Raw genomic sequence first — 16,296 nt, forward strand, 5'->3', positions numbered from 1 at the left:
AAGAAGACTCAAAGCTTTAGTCTGATTTCCAGTCAAGTTACAAACACAGACTTCTCTGTATATAATCATCACAGTTTTATTTCTGTTGAGTAAAACAGTTTTGTCTGGAATCTAATCTTAATTTCATTGCACCAAATATAAAAAACAGTTACATCTCACTGAAGGGTGGTCCCTTCCTTTGCCAGGGAGCAGAAGAAGAAAAAGGACTTCATTTGATTAGTCTAAAACATGCTTGCAAACCTTCCCAAAGATTCAGTGAACTCTGCTCTGAGAACATTTTCTGATATGCACAAAAATCTCTAAGAGTGGCATGTTCTTGTAGCAAAGGTTATTTACAGTGGGAAACAAAATATGAAGATCCTAGCAATCTGAGAGATGACACAGTTACCCAACGTTCTGCATTTGAAAATCAAAAAGGAAGAGAAAGTGTCAACAGACATTTACAAACAGGCAAAATAACTATCTGGGTTAAAAACAGCACTGTTTTAGGGCAGGGAGAAAAGTTTCACAGAAGGCTTCAGATTTTCTATGTGAGCTGTTCTCCTCAAATTATTGGTAAACTGTTAAAATCTGAAATAGCCTTCAAAAAACTCTTTGCACGACTCTTTCACTGAAAATCCAATTTATACTTAATAATTCTCAAAAAAAGTCACTTATTTGTAAATATTCTAAGAATTCTGAGGCCATTTCTCTCACATAAGAAAGCTTAGCATCTAGCTAAACTACCTACCTTACTTCATATGATTATACAAAATTGAATTAGTGTATTGTGCAGTATTTAAACAAAACCTGTTTTAAAATGTTTTATAAAAGATGATTTCTTTCTTGTAATGGTTGTAAATGATTTGGTCATCCAAATTTCTATACATGGGTCCACCATCTTCTTTCAAGAAAATTTCATTTTCCTGGAAGTTTTCATTTTAGGAGTATTCTTCTTTACAAGACACAAGCTACCTTTCAGCATGAGCATTTGAAACATGAAAATAATCTGAAAATGAGTAAAATGAAAATATTCTACAAATATGTTAGATCACTTGAGATCTACAATTAGAAATCCTCATTCCTGACTCCATATAGCTCTCTGACAAATTATGATTCTTCAGCTACTGGGAGCAGAGGAACCAAAATTTCCAATGAGTTTTCTATTATACCTATGATTGGCGTTTACTTTAGGGTTGTCAGAATTTCACATGAAAGTAGCTGAAATTTCCAGATGTTTCTTCAGTGAAGAGCACTAGCTCTGCTCTCCCATATCAAACCTTCCCTAAGTACCACCAGTTCTTTTCACAAATATTATCAAACATCACAGCTATCTATATTCTAACTTCACATTTCACATTTACAATGTTGAGTTAATTTAGCAAAATCCATGAAGTAATTCAGACACAGCAAATTCTGCTCGGATTGTGTGTTCCGGGTAATTTTGCCATTCCAGAACTAATGACAGCTTCTTTCAGCACTGCTCATGAAACAACCAAGTACATCTCTTTGGTTTTGTCATCTGATTTATATCATAACATTATTGGGGAATTGCATCTTGCTTCAAAGTACTTCAAAGTATTATAAAGCTTTGATCATTAAGAATCTCCCAACTTGCATCACTGTTCCAGTAAATTTTTGAGTCTCTGCTGCCATGCTTTTGAGTATATTATCTCCAAACAGTGGAGGTGTTTGTGCAAATCCCACTATTTGGGAAAAAATGTCTTCTAGTTGATCAGGCAAAAGTCTTCATCTATTTAAATAGTAAAGCATATCAATATCTGCTATAATAAATATCTGAATATACAAAACAATATATTTATTTAAATATCTATCAAAACCCACAATGTCACAATGCTAGGCAATTAATTTTTTTATACTGAATTATATAGGCCATGGAGTGGAAAAGAATAAAAATTCAAAATGTCATTAAATATGTATTAGAACATTAGGAAAATAAAATATTCCAGCAGTAATGTTAAAATTCAAATTGCTTGACTGTTGCTGATCATCACTCCAATAACAGTAATAATTACAAGGCAAAATTGAGAGAAACTCAGCTGTTGGGCTGCTGAATCTGAAAGTATTGAAAGACAGACAGCAGATGAGTGGGACCTAAACTGTCACATGTGGGACAGTTCAAGCATCCCTCCTAAGCCTGAGGAGAAAAATTTGCACCATTAAGGCATGAGATACCTCATTCCAAAGCTACACAGGCTTGATGAATCAGGGTTACAAAATGCCCCATTTTCTTTTACTGATTTTAGGAAGTTTAATGACTAGTTCTTATAGTGGTCTTATACTGCTGATGTCCAGTTAAACAAGATGAATCCTGCACAGGATACGTGAGCTGGAGCTGCAGGGGGACAGAAAGGAACACAATGATTTAGAGCTCTAGAGCTTGGTGAAGAAGTAGGAACAGAGCCTCTGTCTGAAGTTTTGAGATGAGAAGTTTTGTGAACACGCTTAAATTTCTTAGTGCTTAAATGAACCAAACCACAGAAATTTGAGGCTTGCCCTTCATGAGCTGGCAGATTACTATTTTTGGCACTTGGTTTTTGTGATGATGTCAGAATGATTATTTTATTGTAATCAAAATTTGAATGTATATGACATTTTGTTTATGCCAGTCCTCTTTTTATTCTCCATGTGTATAAACAGATATACCAGCACTAAACAACTACAATTCTGTGTCCCAGACACAGATGTGGAGCAATATGGAGGCCTTCAAAAAGTTCAGGGTTGCCAAAAATAATGTTCCACCTATCATCTTGCACACCAGTGTTTCAGAAGACTTGTGTACCACATACAGAGCAGCTTTCTACTTGTGTAGTAGAAGAAAAAAAGGGATTTTGCAGGATTTGATTGCTCGAGAAAGAAGGCACACCTACAAGTCGTACGGTGAATACGTACCTAATCGTATTTTAAGAGTTTTGGGCCAATTCTAAACATCTGCATTTTATCAGAATTTCAGGGACATCATTTGGACAAAGGTCAGAGCCGTCCATACTGTAGGACCAAACTGCATCTGAATGTGTTTAGCACTGCTACAGTACCTGCTCTTTGCAACAAACAGTTACTGGCGGTGGTTTCCCACAAGCACACAGGCTATTTAAAGCTACTTATTTCATAAACAGCTTTTAAAAAGCCCAAACAAACAACCTAGAGCTCACAGCCTAAAAAGAAAACTCTCAGTGAAAATCCCTCCATCAACTGGCACGGCAGCTTCCCTCCCCATCGGTTTTTTGGGGTGTGTTTCAGGACAGCTGAGCCCATGCTGCAGCACCTTGTGAGCAGCACTGTCAATGCAGCAGCCAGGATTCCAGCACAGGGTTTCTCTGGAACCCAGAGGGGCTGTGGGTATCACTCTTTTTGCCGCAGGCACACTTCTGGTTGGTCTGCAGACATAAGCCACCCCGCTTGATTTTGTGTATCTACGGCTGAGTCAAACTTTCCTCAGGCTACCAAGCCCTGCACTGGCAAGCTTTCCTTCTGTGTACAGTGAGTCAATATACTCTGACTCTGTTTTCAAGATTCTAGAAAGACAAGGCTGGAAAAGCAGTATAAATCATTCCATGTTGGAAATAATTACTTACATTTGAATTCTGTAATCCTTATTTGAGCAAAACTCACATAGACCTTAGTGGGAGTTCAGCTCAGTTAATGACTGAAGTACTTGGCCCTTAATTCCTTTTTCTGCCCTGCTATCAGATGTATTATTATTATGAGAAACATCTGTAATAATACTTTACACTTCCATAGCCCCTGACATCTGGAGGCTTCAACAAACTCTCTCTGAAATTACTATTAGCTATTCTTATGTTATTAAGGATGTCAAGTAATTTGCCCAAGCCAGAGATATTATGTTTATGCTTTATGCAGCTCTTAAAAAATTAAATGAGGTTGCAGTGATAAATACCATCCATTATACAGCCCAAGTATTTATTAACTAAGTGGAGAGAAAGACAGCTAAAAAAATGACTGATGCTGAAGATTAAAAGAACCATAGATGCTTAATATCAAGTAATGTTCAAATTCAGCTCTCCCTACTTGAAAATTTTTGTTTTGCTTTTCAGACTCTAGAGATCACTTAACAAACATGAGGCCAGAAATCTAAGTGGGACAATAATGTGGTTTCTGTTGATGCTTGCTAGCTTGTCTGTCTGTGTTTATCTGAGGGCTGCAGCTAACTGATCACATACCATCTCTGTTCCACTGTGGCAAACCAGCGCTATTTGCTTTGTTTCTCTACCTCAAGGTACTTAAAAAAAATATTCCAAATATCAAGCAGGCTGTTATTTTAAAGGATCTCAGACCTGATCATGTTCTATCACATAAAATGTGGCACAAGATAAGCAAACGCTCAAAAATGCACCTGAAATGAGACATGTGATGTGCATGCTGTCTTTTTAAAAGAAAACCAAAAAAATCTATATAATGTAAAGAAAGAAATTACAGACTCATTATATGAGAGCAAAAAAACCAGGAGATATCATGTCATGAAGAAAGTGTCTGCCAAACTGATCATAAACAGCAACATGTTCGTGACAATGAAAGGGAAGGGTCTATTTTCAGTTCACAGCTAGTTACAATTCATCCCTCATTGTAAGGCACTCAGTTATCAAGACTCAAGAATAATAGTTCATTGTTCTGCTAGCTCTTTCAGACACTCAGAACCACAGGATTGCACTTCTCCTCTGAGTATCCCTGTCACTGTAAAAATACAGAATGCTTTACAGCTATGTATGTCAGCTATTATATCCCCTTGTACCTTCTTTATGTGGGCTCTCAGGGTGATAAAGCAGTACAGTACCTCACTTTCTGGACAATTTGAACCGTAATTTGTCCTTTATCAGATGAAGAAATACTGAATAGAGGCTGACATAGTTGCTATGCTGAAGTATGAATGGGCACAGAGCCAAAACAAGTACTTCTGCTTTAAAATGTAAGGTATGATTTATCTCTATTAACATCATCACATAACAATCCACAGAGAGAGAAAGAGATTCTGTTTCAATCCTGAAAATCTGCTAGGATGCAGTGCCTTGCTGAAGCATTTGAGTGGCTTGGAAGTGTAAAATGGATAGTTCACAACCCTAAGTCTTCACAGGCATGTTCTTTTAAGGGTAGAGGGCTGACTGAAAGCATTGCCTTAGAGGAGGGGGAGTGAAAGAAAGTGAGACCAAGTGTTCTGCCTAGCTGCCTACAACTTTTGGCAGCGGATCAGACAAACAAGTTCAGCAGAAAGTCGATGTAATTTTATTGGACCACACTGTCTCAAGCAATTAGAAAAATATTTGTAAAACATCAGATGAGAAGGGGAAATGTGGAGCCCAATAATGCAAAACAATGTTTATAAGACAGAAATTGTGAAACTGGAAGAATAAACATAATTACTCTATCAGCACCTCCAGTTCTGAAGATTACTTAGCTTGAAAGCAAAATGTTTTCTTGTTTTATTTAAAGGAATTCATAGTTTAAAAAGCTTTACAAATGCTATACAAATGTATATTAAAAAATGTTATATATGGATTTTTACTGTGGAGTCATCACTGCTCATCAACAGAAAACTACATGCTACATGAATGCACTTTAGGTTCTGACATTCACATGCATATTTGGGCAAGGAATTCAAATCCATGGTTGAGCAAGAAGGATCATTTTTAGAACCACAGATTCTTTTTAGAAGAACAACAGATCATCCAATGTATGTGTAAGCTGCTCAGATAAATTAATAGTGTGAGGCAAAATCTTTCTTTGTAATTATTATTTTGCCCTCTTTAAAAACTATGCTGAGAAAAATAGTTTTGACAACTTGCACAGAGCAAGCTTGGACACACACAACAGTAAAGATGACCATATACATTACTTTTTAAGTTGCTGGCAAGTTCAGAAATTTGTCTGCATCTTAAGTTGGGATATTTGTTCTTTTCTACCAAGTAGAAATATTTCATTTTCTGCCCCAATTAACATCATAAGACTTGTCACATTAACTGTTCTGTTAAAACTCCAGCTACTTAGGCATTAGCACATGGAGAAGATTTATCTGTTAATTCTAGGATAACACAGTACTGTCTGACTGTAGGCAGCTATCTGAGTAATAGGATTGGACAAAATTCAAATATTACTATGTCCATTAAGAGGTCCTATCAAGATTAATGATGGCTATTAATGAATCAGAAGAAGATTCTGAGCTCCCTGGAATTCAGGTGTATTTGGCATATCAATCCAAAACCATCTTCAGCCTGCCGCTTGTGTTTAGCCGTTGTGCGAAAAGTCCAATAATTCAAGTTGTTGATTGTTTTCACCTGAGTCTCAATGAAAAACAGTGTGAAAAACAAGAGAGAAATTTAGGTCAGAGAAGGGTGTTCTAAGCATAGATTTGTGATGATGAGTGATAGAGGCAGGACTTCCACAAATCCAGGTGGCTTCAAGCTAACAGCATGGCAGCCCAGGTTCTGGAAGAATGCTGCTCTTCCTATACTGGGAAGAACTTTTAGAGTAGCAAACACAGGGTTCCAGGAGCTGGAACTGCTAAAAATTTCAATAGTTTATGGACTACTACAGTTACTCAGTTGCAACCTCAGCAAAAGCAGGAACAGGCCTTTGTAACACCAACCATCAAGTTTACCTTCCAGGCTCCATTCCAGTGCCAACATATTCAAATAAAATCCACAGAGAACAGCCTGTGTTGCCCAAACAACCTTCTCGTACCCAGCTGTAAAGCAATGATTTCTGGGCAGCCGTGCAAATTATCTACAGTGTAACAGGCTTTTCCCACAAGCACACTCACAATGAAAACAAGCTGCGAATTTCAGGATAAACCTAAGTCTAGAGAAAGCAGCTCTGTTTGAAGTTGTGTTTACAGTGAAACTTTGGCAGTCCCAAAAAACAGCTAAGCTCCGATTTCCGTACATCTATATACTCTGCAATATATCTTGTGTGGACTAGAAATGAATCCTTTGCATTCCAGACGCATCAAAGGATGACTGCTGAAGAAGACTAAAACTTCTGTGAGTGATTGCTGGCCATGAGTGCGTGTGTCTGTGTGTGTGACAGAGCTGTAGCCAGACAGGACATTAAATGTCCCAGCAGAGCTGTTGCTTACACACATCCTTTAGCATACTGTCAACACTGGAAAAGAATCTGCACTGGAACATACTGGGAAAATTCATTTTTTGATGCATGTTACATAGTCAGCTGAGCTAAGGCGCAGCAACAGCACATGAATTAGCTGATATCCTGTGTTCAACCAGCAGCATGGAAAAAACATGAAGGCAAAAATGGGCAGAGAAAAGGAATGAGTCAGATAACTAAGAGCAAGGAAGATAGCAGACAAGTTATATGAATAGATGACATATGAGGTTTGTATGCTTTTAAGAAAAAAGACTTCAAAGAAGCATGTCATATAAGCAAATTTCATTCTGAGAGAAGTACTTCAGCAGATCAATTTTCTACTGAATGTCTTCATTGACCACACAAGATTTTTTTTTCAAGGATTAATGCTGAGCAAACACAGGGTAAAGAAACCCTTTGCAAGAAGTATTTACAAACAGCCATTTGAATAAAACCACAAAGTACTTTAGGTGGTATTTGGTTTACCTCACCATTCACACTCTAAATAATGAAAATTACTTGCATTTGCAGAGAGAAGAAAATTTCTCCATTAGTGTTTTTGAGACTATTACATAGAACTAAACACACAATAATACCTTTAATAATACCTTTAAAATTTGTGGAGGTTACAGTTATATAACAGGTAAGATGCAATGACTCTGTTTATAAAGCACATCAGGAAAGACTGCAAGTTTGTGAATATTAATGATTTTCTCACCTTCCACACTTGAAGGCTTACTACCTCTTGGGAGAGCAATGTAGCCTCATTGGAGCATTCAAAGAACAATAATGGGTATAATGAGTATTGCCTTGGCAAGGTTTGCCTCATTCTCAAAATCAAGGTGAAAGGCATTAATGGAGCTATTGCAATACATCTGACACGGCATCCTATGGCTATGGGACCCTGAACCTTACTGGCCTGATTCCTTGAACTGTGTGGTCCATAAATATACCTTTTCTATGCAGACATATCTTAAAGATTCACAGATTTGGCGTTTTTAACATTTCCTGCACTGATTGTCCCAAGTTTATAGAAAAAGAGCTTGATGGAGTTTTTGAAGATGTCCTGCTCTTTAAAAAGCAACATTATTTAATTAGAAATAACTACATTCTCAGGGAATTCAAGAAAGGGAAAAATTAGACAAGTCTGCTGATAATGAATATATCAAAAGTTATATTAAACCTTACTTTTTTTAAGAACAGTATAAACTCACGTACTTAATGAAATATGCTAACACATAAATATTTGAGCTGCTTCTCAAACACATTAGATCTACTCATGGGCAATTCTTTGCTGTGTTCTGAATCAAATACTTGCCATATATACTTTATCAATGCTTGAAACTGTATTTGTATGGAAAACTCCAGTAGAGGTGCAAAGCTGGGAGCCCTGTGAATCAGATGACTGAGCAGTAAATGTTAGAACCTCATCCCAAGCTGAATTCAAGGAGCTCATCTCCCTGAAACATGCAGGTTAAGCTTAGAAAATGTGTTTTTCAACACAGCAATGAACTGCAAGATGATATGGAAATAGTCCGAAATATGAATATCCTTTTCCCACTGTCACATAACTCTGTTTTCTTCTCATGGCAAAGAAGTGAGAACCAACAGAAATAATACATTGATTGGGATGTTCTCTAAATTATTTAAAAATTAGGGAATTCCACATGGAGTTCTAACATTGTCTTTGATTCAATTGTTTGAGTTATCTTCAAACACAAATCAGCACTTTACAAGAACTTTTCCTGCATCTCAAGAGATACCATGTACACTTAGGTGTGTTTTATCCTCCCAAGGTGAAACATAAAAGGGGATGATATAGGGTGATCTTCCTCCTGATGTGGCCACTTAATGTGGCAAAATATGCACCATGACATGACCTCAAACATCCTGAACTACAAGTTACTCAAGTAAGAGATGAAAATACCATTTCTGAAAACATTTCAAACAAATCCAGGATACATTTGTGAGAAAGTCTGTACTCTTCTCCCCCTTTCCCATCTTAATTGCCTTTGCAAAAGCATCAACTACAACTGGCAATAGATGAAAAGTAAGAATCTACAATACAGTAAAAAAACTGAACTATGAAAATGCTGTTTCAAAGGAAACTAGTCCAAATTACTGTAAAGACTTGTAGGTTAACTTCACCTAGAATAAGTTACTAACCTTGAATGCCAGTTCATTCTAGATGTTTAGGCATGAGGTAGTGAAACAACCCATGAACAAGAAAAATACACACAGTGGTTCTGCAGTGTGCACTACATAATCTGAAGCAGTAGGCAGCAATAGCAGCTTTATCTTGCAAGTTCCCACAGTCATTCCTCAAAGACAGTAGGATAGAAAAGAAAATGCACAGATTATACTTTCACATTGAGAAAAGTAAGTGGAGGAGGTTTTCAGTTGGCCACATACAGACACATTAGCTTAAACTTCTCACGGAAAAAAAGAAAACTGAACAAAGCCATCTTTGTCTTGCTTCCTTGCATCAGTTGACAATCATGGTCCATCACAATCAGCTTACACTCAGGTATAATAAACAGTACTGAGGAGGTTATATTTTAACGTGAGAGATGTAATTTGCTGCTGGTGACAGGTTCAGACCATGCCTGTAAACCCATCATATAACACATCCTCTTTTAGTCCTACTTAGATTTAAAATAATAATACTGAAGGATAGGTTTTGGCTTTGGTACTCAATGCATTTTGGCACTTCAAAAGGACATAGAGGAAAATGGGATGAATTTGATTGACTCATCCAGAGGACTTTCTGGGTGTATCCTAAAAACTATCTTAAAGAAAAGCATGCCCATGCTCCCATCACATAATGGTCCTCCATTACCTTAGTGCATGTGTGGACATGCATGACTGTGTAGGAGACAGGGAAAAAGACACAGGAGGAGGAAACTTCTCACCCCATTAGGCACTGAGTGCTTCCAGAAGCTCTGCAAACCATAACAGCAATTTCCCTCCCTGCCCTGGCCCCAGGGTTCATCTAGTCCTTGCACCATCGTAAAAGCAGGAAAGCTGTAGAATCACAAAACCCTTACCATCTTCTTGTTGACATCTTGGGTTAAATAGACCTCTGGAGTGCTCCAATACAAGCATTGCTACATTTTGGTTTTATGTTCTTCTATTTTCCTTTCTGGAGAAAAAAACCCTGCTGCATCAAGCAAAGAAATTTTCGCTATGATGTTCCCAAAAATCTTACAGTAAAGGACATAGCATTAGGAATAAACTGTCCCAAACCAATAAACTTAACAGATTTAGTCACTCTGAATAATAATTTATCTCATATAAGTCTGGGGAAACCAGTTTGATTCCAAATATTTGCCCCAAAACAAAAACAAGCGAAGTCTTTCTAAAAATTCAGCTCGTTTATTTCATAATTATTTTCAATTTTCCTAAACCTAGCAATAACTAGACCAGATCTGAAAGGCCAGAACTTTTGCAAGATTGCCTTCTCAGATGGTCTAGTCCCCCACCTTAGATTCTGAATGTCAGGGCAGTTTAGATAAATGATCCTGATTTTAGGCACCTATCCAATTCTGTTGCTGGTGTTATTGGGATGTAAGAAGTTAATTGGAAGGACGCACTTTTCCTTAGTGGTAGAAGCAACTGATTGATTACATTATGTGCAATCTACTATTCATGGAAACAGCAGAATACAGCATTCTACAGGCTGAGATAAAGAGTGTTTGTGTGTGTGTGGCTGAGGGGAAGGGGCACAGCAGGGGAGTAAAATACTGAGAATATCGGTGCACCAGATGAGATGTCAGTGGAATAGAAAGTCATCACAGGATAATGGTCTCCTGCTGCTAAATGAAGGCCAAGGCAAAACAGATGTTGACTCAGAGCAAAGAAGTTTATTTTTAAAGCACAAGACACTGATCCTGTCCTAGTAGTTACTCATCTAAACTGCCGGTAAAATATCACTCATTTCACTTGACAGACATATTGAAGAAAAGCATTACTTATTTTATGATATTATTGACTTGTTATATTTTTTACTTAAAAAAAAAAAACAAAAAAAAAGCAAACTCCCCCCTTACCACAGACCTACTGTTGTATTCCACCAAGAAGAAAATAACCTACTAGTGAAAGTATAACCTTACTAGAATGTTGCATTGATCCTTCATGACTGCAACTTTTTGATTGAGGTTGGTTTACCAGGAGGCTTCAGGCCATTAAAAATGGAGTTACCTTGGCTGGCTGCAGCTACCTCTTCTGTAAAAATCAATCAGTTATTTGTCTTATTGTGCAGGAAGGAAAGGAGAATGTCTGAGTAAGGAACCCAATTTTTTGTTAAAGCAGACAGTCCTATTTTTAAAGCTGGGACAAGACTAACAGTTCTAGATAGAAATCTTGGTTCCACTTAAATCACTGGCAATATACCCACTGATCCACAGGGACTAATGATTTCATCATGTGTTAGTCTGAAAAATGGATGTAGATGAAAAATGTCCGGTGTTAGAAATTCCTCTGTTGGCTGCCCAGTGATGGATTTAAACTTTTCTGTTGGAAAATCACCTCTGTGAGGGATAGAATATCTTCCCTCGCTTGTTTATGGCCTTAGAAAAATCCTTTAATACCCAATTTCTCCTTTCTACATTACATGATCCCCTTTTTTTTGTTACTGGATCTTCAGGGCTGTTCTGAAGTGAAAATGCACTGGGGAGAGGGCAAAATTCTCAGGCACTGATCTCAGCTATTGTCACTGAAACTGCTGTGCTAGAAGATAATAAAAACATATCCGAAACCTCACCCAGTATGATTCTCTGTTCACTGGCTTTCTGTTCAACACAGAGAAATGAAAGCCCTTGACAGTCACATCCAAAATACTTCACAGATTTGGGTATGGCTATTTGAAGAGTTATTTCAACTCAAGTTAAGAGTTTTCATCAAAACTACATTTGGAAGAAGACAACTCCTTAACCAAGAGGACAAGAAACATTCCCAGGGAGTTGTGAACAGTTATGTGTCAGAAGAATTCTAATCTGGAAAAAAAATCACAACTGCAATTTAGTGTCTTCTTCTTCTTCTTCTGGGAGTCATTAGTAAATCCTTCTTTAGAGTCTCTATTTTAAAACAATCATGAGCATTTATGACCAGAGGATTCCTTAAAAACCAACAGAAACCAAGACCCAAGTCTTTCTGTTGCACTAAAGAACCAAGGTTACATATGATTTTCAAGTTGGTCAGGTGCTTCAGAATTTTTTCACTTTTCATCTCTCAATAACCTCTTGAGTATAATAGATTCCCAAATAATAAGTGCATCTGTTAAACTCCTCTAACCAGTGCAATAAAAGTATCAGGAAAATCCATTTAATTTGGTATTCTTGTTGTATATTGATCACCTCTTTAGTAAATTAAACATACTATACTAAATTGAGCAGCTGTGCTATAATTTTCATACTTTTTCTAGCATATTCCTACTGATCAAAAGGATTGTAGTTCAAATGTAGACACAGAATATATGCTCTTACAAAAATCTCAGCTGCAAAAATCTGTATTACCTATAATTAACAATACAGACAAATATGTCAGTACTAGCTGAAAACACCCATACCGCAGGGATAGTAAACAGCAGCTCTAAGAAAAACAGAAGAATATAAGAATAGAAACCACTTCTCACAAAATAGTAACTATATCACAGACCATAGTATCACAGATTGTTTTTAAATACAAAGCTGTACATTCTGGTCATCAAAAGAAGACTAAAACCATATTTTATTAAAATGTGCTAGCTAATGAGCCTGCTAAGCTCATCCCATTTTCTCATTCTAGATAGAGCTTTCACATGTTTGAATTCAGGTTTTCCTAGCTGAAAAATGGGGATAATGATACTTTCTCTGCTCTTTGAAGCTTGTCTGTATAGACAGAAAACTCTGTTGGGCAGGAAGAATCTCACTGGGCAGTTTACATCACACAGCAGGAATTAAAAAGTACATTAAAATGCAATTGATTTTTTTAAAAGATATTAAACTAAGTAATAGTTAACACAAACAAAAAAATTTAAATCAGTGTTGTTACTGGTAGTAGTCTTCAGATGATATTTAAAACATACTACTTAAATGCTACTTAATTTAGTTTCTAATTAAACACCATTATCTAATGTAGTCAGCTTTCAGAGCATAGATAAAAGGTAGAACAACCTTTTTAGAAGTGGTTCTGAATCCCCTTTGCTTTCTCCACTTCTGTCATATTTCCCTTATGGAAATGTCCTCATGGATTTTTGGGGCTGTGCTGAAGAAGAGCAAATCCATAATCCACTATTCCTGTCCTCCTTGGTTAGTTTATATGTTGCAGGTATATATATACATATACACACACACACACACACACACACACACATATACATATATATATACACATATATATACATACATACATATATACATATATATACATATACATATACATATGTATGTATATATATATATACACACATATATACATATATATATACATATATATACACATACATATAGTGCAGATAACCACTTCAGATGTTTAAGAATTAATGACTGGAAAAAGTAGGAGGGACAATGTGATTTTGGGGTTAAGAATTACCCCTAGAATTAGATGTCACTGACTGAGTTACACAACAGAGCTAACTGGTTAGGCCATAATTCATCATGTGCATAATATTACAGGTAAAACACAAGACAAGATGACTGTCAATAAGTTCACATTTTGGGTATGGCTGACTGCAAGTAAGACCTCCTCTGAACAGACACAGAAGGGAAGGGGGGATGTGTGCAGGAGCAGGAAAGCAACAGAGTGAGCACACACAGAGCCTCATTCAGGTGAATCTGAGTGCTTGGTGGAAAGCCTGATGCACGTGGATTTCACCATCTGGAAATGAAGCTGCTATGTGTTTACTAGAGTTCTCACAAAGAAGATTGATCATTTCCAGATTTCCCATTTTGTTGGGATGGACTAACATCTGGAGAAAAGAAATGCTGTGTTTGCTGTTGCAGAAATTTCTACTACTTGTAGGCATTTATTGAAGCCTGCGTAGTCCTGGGAGATCATATATTCCAGCTGCTGACCAAATCTTTACACTTCCTAGATAATGGAATGAGGCTCAGAAGATTTTGCCTGTTCTTGGTAAAATTACTGCTGCTATATAGAAAGACAGGGTGTAGCTCACTTGGAGAAATTTCTGTTAGACTTGACTGTCTCCCTTATAAAATTTCCCACCTTTGCTTTCACCAAAACAAGTTTCCGACAATAGCATTGATCTTGCAAGACTCTTTATTGAATCCTGCTGCCATCAGTCTGCCAGGTATTGCTGTTATTTCTTCTGAGTAATTGTCCAGAGTTCTGCATGACAACTATTCATGAAATACAAATATTTAAAGAATTTAGTACATACTGAATATCATTGATACCATTGATTAACGATTCATGTCTCAAAGTCTTTTTGGACAGAAGAGCAGGAGCTAATAAAAATTACAGATTTGCATTTTTATTTAACCATTGATCAGATTACTTATTTTGTAGAATATCTTACTTAAATGCCAGTCTCCCTGAGTATGAATCACTAGAAGACACTTTTCTGACAATCTCTCTTTGATAATTTTTTTTTAGTATAACATGAAATACTTCCTTGCACACAAATGAGAATCTGTGATGGTTTTGGACAAGCTTTATGACTCACTCTACTGCTTTTCAAATAGTTAGGAATTTTTTATAATAGATAGAAGACATTTCCTATGAGAAACCATGGGCATTAAAGTTAGTATATTGATCAAAATAAACTAAAGCTATTTTGAAAAGAAAATGGAATATTACTTCTAAAAAAGAGAGCTTCTTATCTTCAGTCTGATTAGAAATTTCTCTGTAGAACTCGGGAGAAAAGAGATAGCTTTTATAAGTTCTAAATTACAGTTTGTTTGTACTCAGAGAAGTGATTTAGTACAGGTTTAACTTTAGGCACATGGCTAAATTCCATTGATTCCTATGGAAGTAAAGCAGATGTGCTTGGAGCTAGTCACATGCTTAAATAGTGTTGAATTAGGGCCTTTATACTTTACAAGCTCAATATACCAAAGGTATTTAATCCTCACTGCACTTCTCAAGAAATATCTCATTATTAAATGCAATTAGTGGAATTGGAGATTGCCCAATAACTCATGTATTTAATTTGTGCTACAAAGTGAAGGTGCAGACCTCCTAAGCTCTCTCATTTTTCAAGCATGGCAGAATAGCAGATAGGAAAGAGGTGCTAAAGGCAAAAATAAAGAAGTTTCTTGTCAGTAGAAGAACTTCAGTGAATGCTTCTGTGTTTTTGTGTGCAGCCCATATTTCAATCATTGTTGGTGATATACTGAGAAAGGGAAAACAAATACATGCAGTATGCAGGCAGAATGTATTCTTAGTGATCAAAACGAGAGGAAGAATGATAGCAAAGAGAAGCAAATTCGATAACACACTATAAAAACTAAAGCCTCACCACTGTGGAAATGTGTAAAACAACCAGACACTGGAAAGGAAAACCTTTCAAACCTTTCAAAACAAGTAATTATGAACAACAGCCTGTGAAACATTTAAATGAATCTTGCCATTTCTCCACAATATAGGAGAGAATGAGGGCACTTACATAATGTCACCCTGCCAAACAGTCCGTATTTTTCAACATCAGAAAAGGCCTGAGTAAAAAGGAGGCTCTTTATATTTTAGGTAGCTTGTGGTAAGCATGGTTAAAAGGTCCAAACCAAAGACAACCAGGCTTTCACCAATCCCACAACAAGTTTTCAGGGTTGACTTCAATAACAGATATACATATACCTCCAACTAGATATTTCAGTTAGTTGACTTAATCAAGAACAGATTAAACTTTATAATTCTAGTACAAGACATATCCAGACCTAAACCAATCCCATAAGAACATTTTCTACAACACTTTAATGACACTTTCATTCATTTCATTACTAGCCCTACATAATTTACCTCCATCTAATCCCCCCTTTACGTCACAATTTTGTCAGTCATCAATATTGCATCAATGAATCAATAGGTAACATCCTTTCATTATTCATCACCACCAGTGGACATATATTCTTCGTAAAGAGAAGAATCTGCCTGAAATTGCTGGGACATCTGACTTTCCTCTCTCTTCCTAGTTATTTTAAGAATGGATTTGGAAAAAAAAAAATAATGGAGAATACTGTAAAATTAATAATTCATTTGATTGAA

At 36.5% G+C, this 16,296-nt stretch overlaps 1 protein-coding gene across 16 annotated transcripts in view; it reads right to left on the minus strand.

The window, feature by feature from the left end:
• The window catches only part of LOC147653144 (uncharacterized), a 161,224-nt gene that overhangs the window by 47,250 nt on the left and 97,678 nt on the right, over positions 1-16,296 (minus strand). The window lies entirely within an intron of this gene.

This window comes from Cyanistes caeruleus, chromosome 5, assembly GCF_971803275.1.
Source record: "Cyanistes caeruleus chromosome 5, bCyaCae1.hap1.1, whole genome shotgun sequence".
Classification (NCBI taxonomy): domain Eukaryota; kingdom Metazoa; phylum Chordata; class Aves; order Passeriformes; family Paridae; genus Cyanistes; species Cyanistes caeruleus.